This window comes from Canis aureus, chromosome 19 (assembly GCF_053574225.1).
Source record: "Canis aureus isolate CA01 chromosome 19, VMU_Caureus_v.1.0, whole genome shotgun sequence".
Lineage (NCBI taxonomy): Eukaryota > Metazoa > Chordata > Mammalia > Carnivora > Canidae > Canis > Canis aureus.
In genome coordinates, this window is record NC_135629.1 from 41,004,601 (window position 1) to 41,018,172 (window position 13,572).

The 13,572-nt window shown below is 40.6% G+C and overlaps 1 protein-coding gene across 2 annotated transcripts in view; it reads left to right on the top strand.

Annotated features, from left to right (window-relative positions):
• RHOA (ras homolog family member A) overlaps nucleotides 1-13,572 on the top strand; it is a 63,706-nt gene that overhangs the window by 23,530 nt on the left and 26,604 nt on the right. The gene's annotated exons all lie outside the window — the stretch shown is intronic.

The window sequence follows — 13,572 nt, forward strand, 5'->3', positions numbered from 1 at the left end:
TTAATTACATTGTATTTTCTTGAAGACTGTCTTCCAGATAAGGCTGCTCTCTAGCACCTAGAACAGAGAAAACCCACACTTTGTGTTAAGCTGATCAAGTATAAAGGAGATGAGAATTGAGACAAGGGCACTGGACCTAGCAAGGAGGTGATTGCCATTGTATTGAAGTAGTGGGTGGAAGAGTGACTTGGAAGAGCATGAAGGATAGGTGGAAGTGCCTGCCAGAATTTGTCTTTAAGTGACCTGATTAAATGTTTTCTACAAAACCTATAGGATGAAATTATGAGTATGTTTTCTTTGGCAGATCCTTGTAGCATGCAAAAAAATTGAGAACATTGAATAAGAATTCTGTCTGCCAGCCATGATAGAATTGTTTAGAATAGTGCTGTCCAGTAGACTTTGTGACCATGGACATGTTCAGTATCTGCCCTGCCCAGTATAATAGTACTGTGGGTCTGTTGAGTATTTGAAATGTGGCCATTGGGACCAGGGAAGTGAATTTTAAAATTTCAATTAATTAAGAAATAGTCACATGTGACTAGTGGCTACTGTGTTAGGCAGTGGAACTGTGACAGTACCATCTTTGGGAATGAATGCAGCCCAAACATTCTCTATGTTCAGATGCTTCAAACAATGACTCTGCTCCCCATATATTTTTTTTCACTATTTTTATATTCCAGTTTGTAACTCTTATAGAAGTCTTTGGCTTTCTCCCTGCTTGTGTATGATTCAGATATGAGGGAAATCTTCAGGATGTTGAGGAGAGCTTCACATGTGCCTCCTTCGAAAGGTGGATTTGAAGTTAAAATTTTATTTTTGTATATAGCAGCCGCTGGTGGATTACACAGTGTATTTTTTTTTTCCATTCCGCAAATGCATGTAGATAATCTAATGGTGTCTGACATTGGTGGTGTGAAGATGAATAATACTGTCCCTGCTCTAAATTAACTTTCAGTCTAGTAAAGAGTCTTGATTAAATATGAGTGATAAATAAGTGTGAAGAAATTTATGAAGTAAGTTGGGTGGGTTGAAAAAAGGAAAGACATGGGGAAAGAAGTGACTTTTGTTTTCGTGAAAGGTAAATACTATATAGACAGGAGGTTAGGAGGCTTCATAGACAAAAGGAGGTCTAGAACCAAATATGCCTTTAATTTTATAAAATTGTATTGTGATGCAGATGTTAGTGGAATACAGTCAATTGGACCCTTTACCTGGAGACTTGAGGGTGACTTTTAATTTCAGAGAGCTTTTTTGGAAAACATTGATTCTGCAGTGCTGTCCTTAAAACCCAGAACGTATCTTTGCTATCTGGGTTTATTTATTTATTTTTAAGATTTTACTTATTATTCATGAGGGGCAGAGACATAGACGGAGGGAGAAGTAAGCTTCTCGCAGGGAACCTGATGCGGGACTCGATCCCCAGACTGGGATCACACCCTGAGCCGAAGGCAGACTCTCAAACCTTGAGCCACCAAGGTGTCCCATTATCTGGATTTAAACTAAATTTCTTTCTTTCTTTCTTTCTTTCTTTCTTTCTTTCTTTCTTTTCTTTCTTTTCTTTCTTTTCTTTCTTTTCTTTCTTTTCTTTTCTTTCTTTTCTTTCTTTTCTTTCTTTTCTTTCTTTTCTTTCTTTTCTTTCTTTTCTTTCTTTTCTTTCTTTTCTTTCTTTTCTTTCTTTTCTTTCTTTTCTTTCTTTTCTTTCTTTTCTTTCTTTTCTTTCTTTTCTTTTCTTTCTTTTCTTTCTTTTCTTTCTTTTCTTTCTTTTCTTTCCTTTCTTTCTTTCTTTCTTTCTTTCTTTCTTTCTTTCTTTCTTTCTTTCTTTCTTTCTTTCTTTCTTTCTTTCTTTCAAGATTTTATTTATTCATGAGAGAGAGAGAGAGGCAGAGACACAGGCAGAGGGAGAAGCAGGCTCCATGCAGGGAGCCTGATGTGGGACTCGATCCCAGGTCTCCAGGATCATGCCCTGGGCCAAAGGCGGTACTAAACCACTGAGCCACCTGGGCTGCCCTAAACTAAATTTCTGATCTTTGATCCTTGAGCTGATTTTTCTATTCCACCATCTTTCTTACCTAACTCTAGGTGAAATTCTTGTTTGTTACACTGGCTTAATTGCTTAGTAAAGCCAACTTTGTAGGCAGGTACAGAGTTTTTGTTTTTAAAGATTTTATTTATTAGAAAGAGCAGCAGAGGGAGAGGGAGAAGCAGGCTGCCTACTGAGCAGGGAGCCCGATGTGAGGCTTGATCCCAGGACCTTGGGATCATGACCTGAGCCAAAGGCAGATGCTTAACTGAGCCATCCAGGCGCTCCATAGTTTGCTTTTTAAGATTTTATTTTTAAGTAATCTCTACACTCAAGGTGAGTAGGGCTCAAGCCTACAACCCTGAGATTAGGAGTTACATACTCCCATCAACTGAGCCAGCCAGGCACTCCCAACAGTTCTATAGTTATTAATGATTGGTGTATAAACATATATATATATAGTAGGTACTGTTTATTTTCTGTCATTGAAATGTCTTCGGAATCCTGTAGATGCCTAACCTTGAGCAGCTTTCTGCTCATCTTTGTTCCAGTTATAATTATTAAGCTATGCTTTTTAAAATCTCAAATCACAATATTTGCAACAACTTGTTACCTGCGCTTGTCACTCTGAACTCTTTGAAGATCTGTTAGATGACTTCTTCACTCTTATTCATCAAGTAAACTTTTCACTTTGATTCCCTATTTTCCCCTCCTATTGTCTGTTCTTTCATATTAGTAACCATGATTCCTTTGGCTTTTTTTTTTTTTTTTTTTTTTAAGTAGACTCCACGCTTGGGCACCTGTGTGGCTTAGTTGGTTAAGCATCTGCCTTCGGCTCAGGTCATGCTTAGTTGGTTAAGCATCTGCCTTTGGCTCAGGTCATGATACAAAGGTCCTGGGATCAAGCCCTGCGTCAGGCTCCTAGCTTAGCAGAAAGCCTGCTTCTCCCTCTGTTGTGTGTCTCCCTCCCTCCTCCAGCTTGTGTGCTCACGCGAGCACTCTCTCTCTGTCTCTCTCTCTCAAATGAATGAGTGAATGATCAGTCTATCTATCTAGCTAATCTTTAAAAATATATTTAAGAAGTAGGCTGCATGATGGGCATGGAGCCCAACTTGGGGTTTGAACTCATGACGCTGAGACAAGACTGTGCCACCTAGGTGCCCACTTTTGAGATTCATTCATTTAAAATTTTATTTATTCATGAGGGACACAGAGAGAGGGGGACGGAGACATAGGCAGAGAGAGAAGCAGGCTCCATGCAGGGAGCCCAATGAGGGACTTGATCTTGGGACCTCAGGATCACGCCCTGAGCCAAAGGCAGATGCTCAACTTGTGAGCCACCCAGGCTTTCCTCCCTTTTGAGATTTCTTGAGAGAGTTTTAGTTTCTCTATTGCCACCATTAACGTTTGTAATTTTTTCTTAGAATTTTGAGCCCAGGATTAGGCCGTATGTTTCCTGTTCCATCTGTACTTGTTACATATTCAGTATTTCAAACTGACTAGCATTTCACATAAAGACTGGACTAAGCCCTGGCATGGATTGTCAGGCGATCGCCTCTTAACAGCCTTTGGGCGATATGGATGAAGCATAGGCACCTGCCAACAACTGGAGGGGAACCATCCTGTCTTTTGTAAAACTCATTTGCTTCTGTCTTCTGAATCAGTGTGCAGATTTAGGCCTACTAATCACTTTTTTTCTCTTGAGTTAAAATACACATAACAAATTTACCGCCTTAGCCATTTTAAAAAAGATTTTGTTTGTTTATTTGAGAGAAAGTGTGCGAGAGTACAAGTAGGGGCGAGGAGTGGGAGGCAGAGGGAGAAGCAGACTCCCCACTGAGAAGGGAACCCAGCTCTGGGCTTGATCCCAGGACCCTGAGATCATGACTGAAGCTAAACCGACTGAGCCTCCCAGGCACCCCCCATCTTAGCCTTTTTTTTTTTTTTTTAAGCCATTTTTAAATGTACAGTTCAGTGGTATTAAACACATTCACATTGTTGTGTAACCATTACCACCATCAATCATCTTGGTAAATCTGAAATTCTGTACTCACTGAACATTAACTCTCCATTGCTCCCTACTCTAGTCCCTGACAATCACCATTCTGCTTTCTGTCTTTATGATTTCAACTGTTCTAATAAGTACCTTATATAAGTGGAGTCATACAGTATTGGTCTTTTTATAAATGACTATTTCAGTGAGAATAATGTCATTTAGGGTTCATCCATGTCCTGGTATATTGCAAAATTTCCTTTCTTTTTATAACTGAACAATACTCCATTGTATATATATCACATTTTGTTTACCTATTCTGTTTAATGGATGCATGGATTGCTTCCATGTTTTAGCTACTATAAATAATGGTTCTATGAACGTGAGCATACTTGTATCTCTTCGAGACCCTGTTTTCAGTTCTTTGGGGTATATACCCAGAAGTGGAATTGCTGGGTAATATGCTAATTCAGTTTCTGATTTTTTTGAGGAACTGCTCTGCTTTCCACAGCAGCTATACCATTTTACATTCTTGCCAATGCTTGTTATTTTTTTTTTTTTTTAAGATTTTATTTATTTATGAGAGGCAGAGACACAGGCAGGGGGAGAAGCAGGCTCCATGCAGGGAGCCCGACATGGGACTCCATCCCGGGTCTCCAGGGTCAGGCCCTGAGCTAACGGCTGCGCTAAACCGCTGAGCCACCTGGGCTGCCCTCTTTTTTTTTTTTTTTTAAACAGTGGTTGTCCTGATGGGTGTGAGGTGTTACCTCATAGTTTAGATTTGCATTTCCCTAATAATTAGTGAGGTTGATAATTTTTTCTTTTTTTTTTTTTAAGATTTTATTTATTCATAGAGACACAGAGAGAGAGAGAGGCAGAGACACAGGCAAAGGGAGAAGCAGGCTCCATGCAGGGAGCCCGATGTGGGACTTGATCCTGGGTCTCCAGGATCACACCTCAGGCTGCAGGCGGCGCTAAACCGCTGTGCCACGGGGGCTGCCCTCAAATGGTTCTTTATTGTTGCTGAGTTTTAAGAGTTCTCTATATATTCGAGATGTTAATCCTTTATCAGATACATGGTTTACAAATATTTTCTCCCATTCTGTGTGTTGCCTGCTTATGCTGTTGATGGTGTCCTTTCAAGCATGAAGGTTAATAATTTTGAAGACAGATGTACTTGTATTAATTTTGCCTCTGGGGTCATATTGAAAAAAATAATTGCTCAATCCAGTGACACAATTTTCCCTGAATATTTTAGGCTTTTTATAATTTTATTCTTAGGTTTAGGTCTTTTATCCATTTTGAGTTAATTTTGTTTATGGTACATGGTAAGAGTCTAAATTCTTTTACTTGTGAATATCCAGTTTCCCAATGTACCGTTTATTGAAAAGACTGTCAGTTTCTCAAAAAATATCTTGGTACCATGTCAAAATTCAATTAACCATATTTGTTAAGGTTTATTTCTGGTCTCTTTGTCCTATCTCATATGACTATATGTCTTTTTTTTTTTTTTTTTTTTATGATAGTCATACAGAGAGAGAGAGAGAGAGAGAGAGAGGCAGAGACATAGGCAGAGGGAGAAGCAGGCTCCATGCACCGGGAGCCTGACGTGGGATTTGATCCTGGGTCTCCAGGATCGCGCCCTGGGCCAAAGGCAGGCGCCAAACCGCTGCGCCACCCAGGGATCCCGACTATATGTCTTTTTATATACACTGGCATTTTGATAGGGTTTATATTAGTCTGTAGATCATTTTAGAAAGTTTTTTTTGGTGGGACTCCTGGGTGGCGCAGCGGTTTAGCGCCTGCCTTTGGCCCAGGGCGTGATCCTGGAGTACCCGGATTGAGTCCCACATCGGGCTCCCTGCATGGAGCCTGCTTCTCCCTCTGCCTGTGTCTCTGCCTCTCTCTGTGTGTGTCTCTCATGAATAAATAAATAAAATCTTTTAAAAAAAAAAAAAAAGTAAGTTTTTTGTTTAAGTAATCTCTACACCCAGTGTGGGATTTGAGCTTACAACCCGGGATCGAGAGTCACATACTCTACTGACTGAGCCAGCCAGATGCCCGTGCCCCTCTGTAGATCATATAGTATTGTTATCTTAACAACATCAAGTCCTTTAATCCATGAACATGGGATATCTTTTCATTCATGTCTAATTTTTTCAACGGTGTTTTGTAGATTCCATTATACAGGTCTTTGGCCTTCAGAGCTTTTTTGCTGTACAAAGTATTCTTTGTGGTGACATCTCCTTAGGATGACAGAAATGGAGTGATGCTGAATCCTTAATATAAACTACCTTCCACTAGTCCTGAAAAAAAGTGTTAACAATGAAATGAGAACCCATTTGCAGAAGGGAAAAGTTGCTTTTGTAGATGGAATGAAAGCAGACAGCATCTATTCTGGCCTTTCTAAAAGTATTCTTTTCTTCCCAAATTAATTTTTATAATACAAATTCTGATTCCTTGAGCGATTCTCTTAGCTAGGTATGAGAAGATCACGAGATTGTAGTAATAATATATAAACTATGACAGACTGAATTCTTCACTTGCATTCCATTTACAAGAACCTATAAAATCAAAATAAACATCCATTAGATGATTACTACATGAGAGATGAACCTTCCTTGACTATTTTTTGGCTACTCTCAATAACTTAAATAGTCTGTACTTGGGGGGGGGGTGGGGAGGCATGGGAAGATACATAAAAAAAGAAAGAAAACAAAGACTAAACTCTTAAAAATTCTTAAGATACCAGAGGGGGAAGCAGTAAAGAAAACATGATACAAAGGGACCCCTGGGTGGCTCAGCAGTTGAGCCACCTGCCTTTGGCTCAGGGCGTAATCCTGGAGTCCTGGGATCAAGTCCCACATCGGGCTCCCTGCATGGAGCCTGCTTCTCCCTTTGCCTCTCTCTGTGTCTCATGAATAAGTAAAATTAAAGAAAAAAATGCACTTGGAAAGAAGTGTTAAGTAAAAGAACTAATCATGCAGGAATTAATTTTTTTGATTAACAGTTAATTTTGTGGGCAGCCCCGGTGGCGCAGCAGTTTAGGGCCACTTGCAGCCCGGGGTGTGATCCTGGAGACCCGAGATCGAGTCCCACGTCTGGCTCCCTGCTTGGAGCCTGCTTCTCTCTCTGCCTGTGTCTCTGCCTCTCTTTCGCTCTCTCTGAATAAATAAAAAAATAAATCTTAAAAAAAAACACACAGTTAATTGTGTGCACAGTTCAGTGAATTTCACAAATAAAGCAGATACATGTAGCCACCATTAAGAACAAGAAGCAACACAACTAGCATCCCCAAAGCTTCCCTGTGTCGTCTTCTTAAGGCATCCTGGACTAGTCTAATTTCTTTCACTATTTATTGGTTTTACCTGGATTTAAATTTCTTTGCTGGGGGCAGCCCGGGTGGCTCAGCAGTTTAGCGCCACCTTCAGCCCAGGGCGTGATCCTAGAGACCCGGGATCAAGTCCCACGTCGGGCTCCCTGCATGGAGCCTGCTTCTCCCTCTGCCTGTGTCTCTGCCTCTCTCTGTGTGTGTCTCTCATGAATAAACAAATAAAATCTTAAAAAAATTTTTTCCTTTGCTGGATTTTGTTAGGGCCTGGTTTATTTTGTTTAACAATTTTCCAGAGATTCATCCAAGTTGCTTCGAATAGCAGTTGGCTTTCATTGGTGTGTAATCTGTTCTTTGACACAACATCATGTATCCATTCAACTATTGACTGATGATTGTTTCTTTTTTTTTTTTTAAGATTTTATTTATTTATTCATGAGAGACACAGGCAGAGGGAGAAGCAGGCTCCATGTAGGGAGCCCAATGTGGGAATCGATCCCGGGTCTCCAGGATCACACCCTGGGCCAAAGGTGATGCTAAACCGCTGAGCCACCAGGGCTGCCCTGATTGTTTCTATTAGGAAGTGTTGCACATATGTTTGGTATACTTACTACACATTTTTGTGGGTTTATACCTAAGATTGAATGTTCTGCTTTAGTACATGCTAATAAACAGTTTTGCAAAGTTGGTTGTATACTCCCACCAGTAGTAAATGTGAGTTCCAGTTATTTCGCATCCAGCAGCACTTTTTTTTTTTTGAGAGATGGGGGTACATGTTGGGGGGTTGGGAGGGGCAAAGGGGGAGAGAGAGAATCTTAAGCAGGCTCCATGCCAACTTGGGGCTGCATCTCCTGACCCTGAGTCATGACCTGTGCTGAAATCAGGAGTTGGATGCTTAACCAACTCAGCCACCCAGGTGCCCCCGATCAGCACTTTTTACATTTTAGCCATGCTGGTGGGTTTGTATCAATGTCTCATTGTGGCTTGAAACTTTTTTATTAAGATTTTTTTTTTTTCATTTTAGAGGGCACATGCATGTGGGTGGGGGTAATGGGGAAGGAGAGAACAAGCATGGACTACATGCTGAGCATGGAGCTCGAGGTGGGGCTTGATCTCAGGAGACTGAAGACCATGACCCAAGCTGAAATCTAGATTCAGATGTTTAACTGACTAGACCACCCAGATGCCCTTTGTTGTGGCTTTAACTTGATGTGATGACTAATGATGGTATTCAACACCTTTTCCTCTTTACTGGACATTTTAGAAAGCTGCTTTTGATAAAAAAGGATTACTTTAGACTAAAAAATTCAATCTGCTTGGGCGAATAAGATGCCTATGAAACATAGTAGGGTGTAGATTGAAATTTTATAATAGAAGCTAAAAGAGTGGCAGAATAGCTCAGATGATTACTAAAGAAGCAGATAAAAAGATTTCAGAGAAATTGTTTAAGACTCACTAAAAATTACCCTTGGGTACCTGGTGAGTGGGCACTTCATTTTACCTGTACAGTAAAGAAACGCATACACTAAATCCGAGGTTCTCAAAGTTGAGCATGAGTCCAAATACCCTGGAGGGCTTGTTTAAGCCCAGATTAATGGACTCACTCCCAGAAGTTCTGATTCAGTAGGTTTGTAGTGGGAGCTGGGAATTTTCATTTCTTTCAGGTTGTCAGGTGATGTTGATAGCACTAGTCTGGGGACCACTTTGAGAACCACTGTCTAGAGACTCAGGATATTGAATTGTCGTGGCTAGATATTTTTCTTAATAAGATTATTTTGTTAATTGAAAACTATGATTGAACGATTAAAAATATAGTCATTATTAGTCATTATTAGTGCCTTACAGTATTTTATTTTTGTCCAGTGAGCAGTTATTTTAAATTTCCAATTCAATGAAGCTAGGAAGACTAGAATGCTGTATACTAAACTCTGGGCTAAATGAATACTCCAGAAAACCTTCAGGAAGCTATCTAGACAAATGAGTCTACGTGATGGTCACAGAAACATGAGGAAATAACCAAAGACTGCTGTGTGAAATGGAGAGAGCTGAATGTTAATACATGGTTGTGGTTTACCTGTCCAAGTGCAGGAAGCAGCCACTCTTAACTCCTGAACATGTCTGATGGACAAACCATTCCCACTGCAACTAGATGAGCAAGGCAAGTAGGAGTGCAAATAGGCTGTAGTTACCACAATCATTAGACTTGTAAAAAGAAGTGTGAAAAGGGCTGGCCACCCCTTATCAGTCTTACTGTAGCAGAGTTTCCTGCAGTGCAGAAAGCCACAACTGTTGCTTGACATCATCTGTCCCCCAGTGAGAGTAAACAGACTTAAGACACACTAGAACCAAGAGTTGCTAACTTCATAGCAACTCAAACGTTCTTGACGTTTGGCAACTCTCTCTTCCTCTTTTTATGTAAATGACATTCTAAAAAGAATGTGTGCAAAAAATCATAAAAGGCTAGAAAACAACCTGGGAAATGTCAAATAAATGTAACATAGTTTTGAAACCACAAGACTTTTTTTGTTTTGTTTTAAGTAATCTCTACTCCAAACTTGGGGCTTGAGCTCAAGAGCCTGACATCAAGAATTGCATGCTCTGTGTACTGAACCAGCCTGGCGCCCCCAAACCTCAAGGTTTTTGATAAATACATCAAAAACTCAGGGAAAAATAACAGTAATCAGTCACTCTGGGTTACATATTAATTGATTGACTTTTTCACAGTGTCACCAAGGTTTACTTGGGTAGGCAGAGGTGAAAAGGATTGCTTTTTGACGTTTGGGGGAGAAGTAGGACAAGAAAGTGGAGTCCTTACGAATGGGGGCTCTGGAACATATTGCTTATTTGTTCAGTGCCTGGTTCTGCCCCTTACTGGCTGTGTGACCTTGGGCAAGTTAGCCTTTCTGTACTTCATTTTCCTTATCTGGAAATGAGAATACTAGGCTTTATCTCATCAGGCAGTTACGAGGATTAAATGTGTTAATAAAAATTAAAAATTTTGTAACAGCATTATTAGAGTGTTTACTATTGCTGGCAGTTTCCACAGTGGTGGAAGACAAGGCTTCTCCACCCTTAACTAAATGCCTATGTAAATGCCTATGAGTCTAGGTATAAAAGAGGAGAAAACGGAAGCTGTGGAGAAGGCTGACAAAAACAAAAGATGACCCAAATAAATGGAAAGACATTTTGTCTTCATGGAACAGAAGACTTAATACCGTAAAGTTGGCAGTAATTCTCAAATTGATATATAGGTGCAGTGTAGTCCTTATTAAAAATCTCAGCTGCCTTTGCAGAAATTGACAGGCTGCTTCTAAAATTCATTTGGAAATCCAGGGGACCCAGAATAGCCAAAACAATCTTGAAACAGAACACAGTTGGAGGATTCACAACTCCTGCTTTCAAAACTTACTACAAACCAACAGTAATCAAGACAGTGTGATACTGGCATAAAGACAGACATACAAGTCAATGGAATAAAATTGACGATCAAGAAATAAGTCCTCAGGCAGCACGGATGGCTCAGTGGTTTAGTACCTGCCTTTGGCCCAGGGTGTGATCCTGGAGACCTGGGATCGAGTCCCACGTCGGGCTCCCTGCATGGAGCCTGCTTCTCCCTCTGCCTGTGTCTCTGCCTCTCTCTCTGTGTGTCTCTTGTGAATAAATAAATAAAATCTTAAAAAAAAAAAAAGAAGTAAGTCCTCATATTGAGGGTCAGTTGATTTTATTTTACTTTATTTTTTTTAATTTTTTTTTAAATTTTTATTTATTTATGATAGTCACAGAGAGAGAGAGAGAGAGAGAGGCAGAGACATAGTCAGAGGGAGAAGCAGCCTCCATGCACCAGGAGCCCGATGTGGGATTCGATCCCGGGTCTCCAGGATCGCGCCCTGGGCCAAAGGCAGGCGCCAAACCACTGCGCCACCCAGGGATCCCTCAGTTGATTTTAAACATGGTTACCAACACCAGTGGGGAAAGAATAGTCTTCATAATGCTAGGATGACTAGATTTCCACATGACAAAATAATGAAGTTGGACTCCTACCTCATATCATGTATAAAGATTAACCCAAAATAGATAAAAAGTCTAAGTGTAAGACTTAGAACTATAGAAGTCTTAGAAAAAAGTATAGATTTCTCATGATCTTGGATTTGGCAATGGTTTCTTAGGATACACATCGAACAGACCTTTTCCCCAGAGAAGATATACAAATGGCCAATAAGCACATGAAAAGATGCTCAACATTATTAATCATTAGGAAAATGCAAATCAAAACCATATGAGGGATCCCTGGGTGGCTCAGCGGTTTGGCACCTGCCTTTGGCCCGGGGCGTGATCCTGGAGACCAGGGATCGAGTCCCACGTCGGGCTCCCTGCATGGAGCCTGCTTCTCCCTCTGCCTGTGTCTCTGCCTCTCTGTCTCTCTCTGTGTGACTATCATGAATAAATAAATACAATCTTTAAAAAAAATATATGAGATACCACTTCACACCCACTCAAATGGCAATAATTAAAAGAAGATAGTTTTGGCAAGAATGTGAAGTAATTGGAACCTTTGTACATTGCTAATGAGAATGTAAAATGGTACAACTACTCTAAGAAACATTTTTGCAGTTCTTTAAAAAGCAAAACATAATTGCCTAACATTCTACTGTATGTATATATACACACACACATTCACACATACCACAGAGGAGCTGAAAGCAGAGACTTGAGCAGATACTTTAATGGATACCAGTGTTCATTGTGGCTTAGTACAATAGCTATAAGGTGGAAGTAACACCAAGTAGCCACCAGCAGGTGAATGGACAAACAAAATAGGGTACATCCACACCATGGAATATAATTCAGCCATAAATGAAATTTGATACATGTTACAACATAGATGAACATTAAACATGCTGTGTGAAGTAAGCACAAAATGACATATATTGTATGATTTCGTTTATATAAAGAGATCTAGAATGACAAATTTATTATTTTTTAAAAGATTTTATTTGAGAGGGCAGCCCCGGTGGCGCATCGGTTTAGCGCCGCCTGCAGCCCGGGGTGTGATCCTGGAGACCCGGGATCGAGTCCCACATCGGGCTTCCTGCGGGGAGCCTGCTTCTCCCTCTGCCTGTGTCTCTGCCTCTCTCTTCGCTCTCTCTGAATGAATAAATAAATAAATCTTAAAAAAAAAAAATTTTATTTGAGAGAGAGGAGCAAAGACACAGGCAGAGGGAGGAGAAGACTCCATGAGAGAGAGAGAGAGAGAGGAGCAAAGACACAGGCAGAGGGAGGAGCAGACTCCATGCAGGGAGCCTGACGTGGGACTTGATCCCGGGATTCCAGGCTCATGCCCTGGGCCGAAGGCAGGTGCTAAACCGCTGAGCCACCCAGGGATCCCCCTAGAATGACAAATTTATAAGGACAGTAGATTAGAGGATTTTATCAAAGACTAAGGGGAGAGAAGAATGAGGAATCACTGTTTAATGGTTACATTAAACCATTACAATGTTTAATGGTTGGGGTGAGAAAGCTTTGAAAATAGTGGCAGTAATTGCATAACATTGTGAATGTAATTATTGCCACTAAATTGTTGTAAAGGAATAAAACATTTCATGTTTGTATCCTTTACTCTCAGTACTCCACTACAGCACCTTCCACTTCTCACACATTGGTCACCAAATATGGGGAGGAGGTGGTTCCCACACCAAGCAATTCTTCTGCAACACTGAGTGGTGTCTTCAATTCAATTCTGACACTATCTAACTGAAGTTAGCATCAGATCCCACAGGTTAAGCACAAGACTGCCCTACAGCCTCCTACTTCAGACCTCAATAGCAAGTCCAGGTTATTAACTGTGCTTCTGACTGGTTTAAATCCCAGGATCCAGGATTCCATGATCTCCTCCTTGAGTTCAGCAGTTAATTTTCAAGAGTAGTTCATAGAACTCAGGAAAAAATTTTGCTCACTAGATTACAAGTTTGTTACAAAAGCATACAACCCAGGAACAGTCAGATACATAGCACAAGGTATGTGAGAACAGATCTGGAGCTAGCTTGCCCACCCACCCTAGACGTGCCACTCTCAGTACCTGCACATGTCCACCAACCTGGAAGGTCTCTGAACCTCACTCTTTTTTTGTTTGTTTTGGGAGGGGCTTTATTAAGTAGGCATGCTTAATTAAATCATTGGCCTTTGGTGATTACTTCAATCTCCAGTCCATCTTTCCTACCCTAAGTTGTC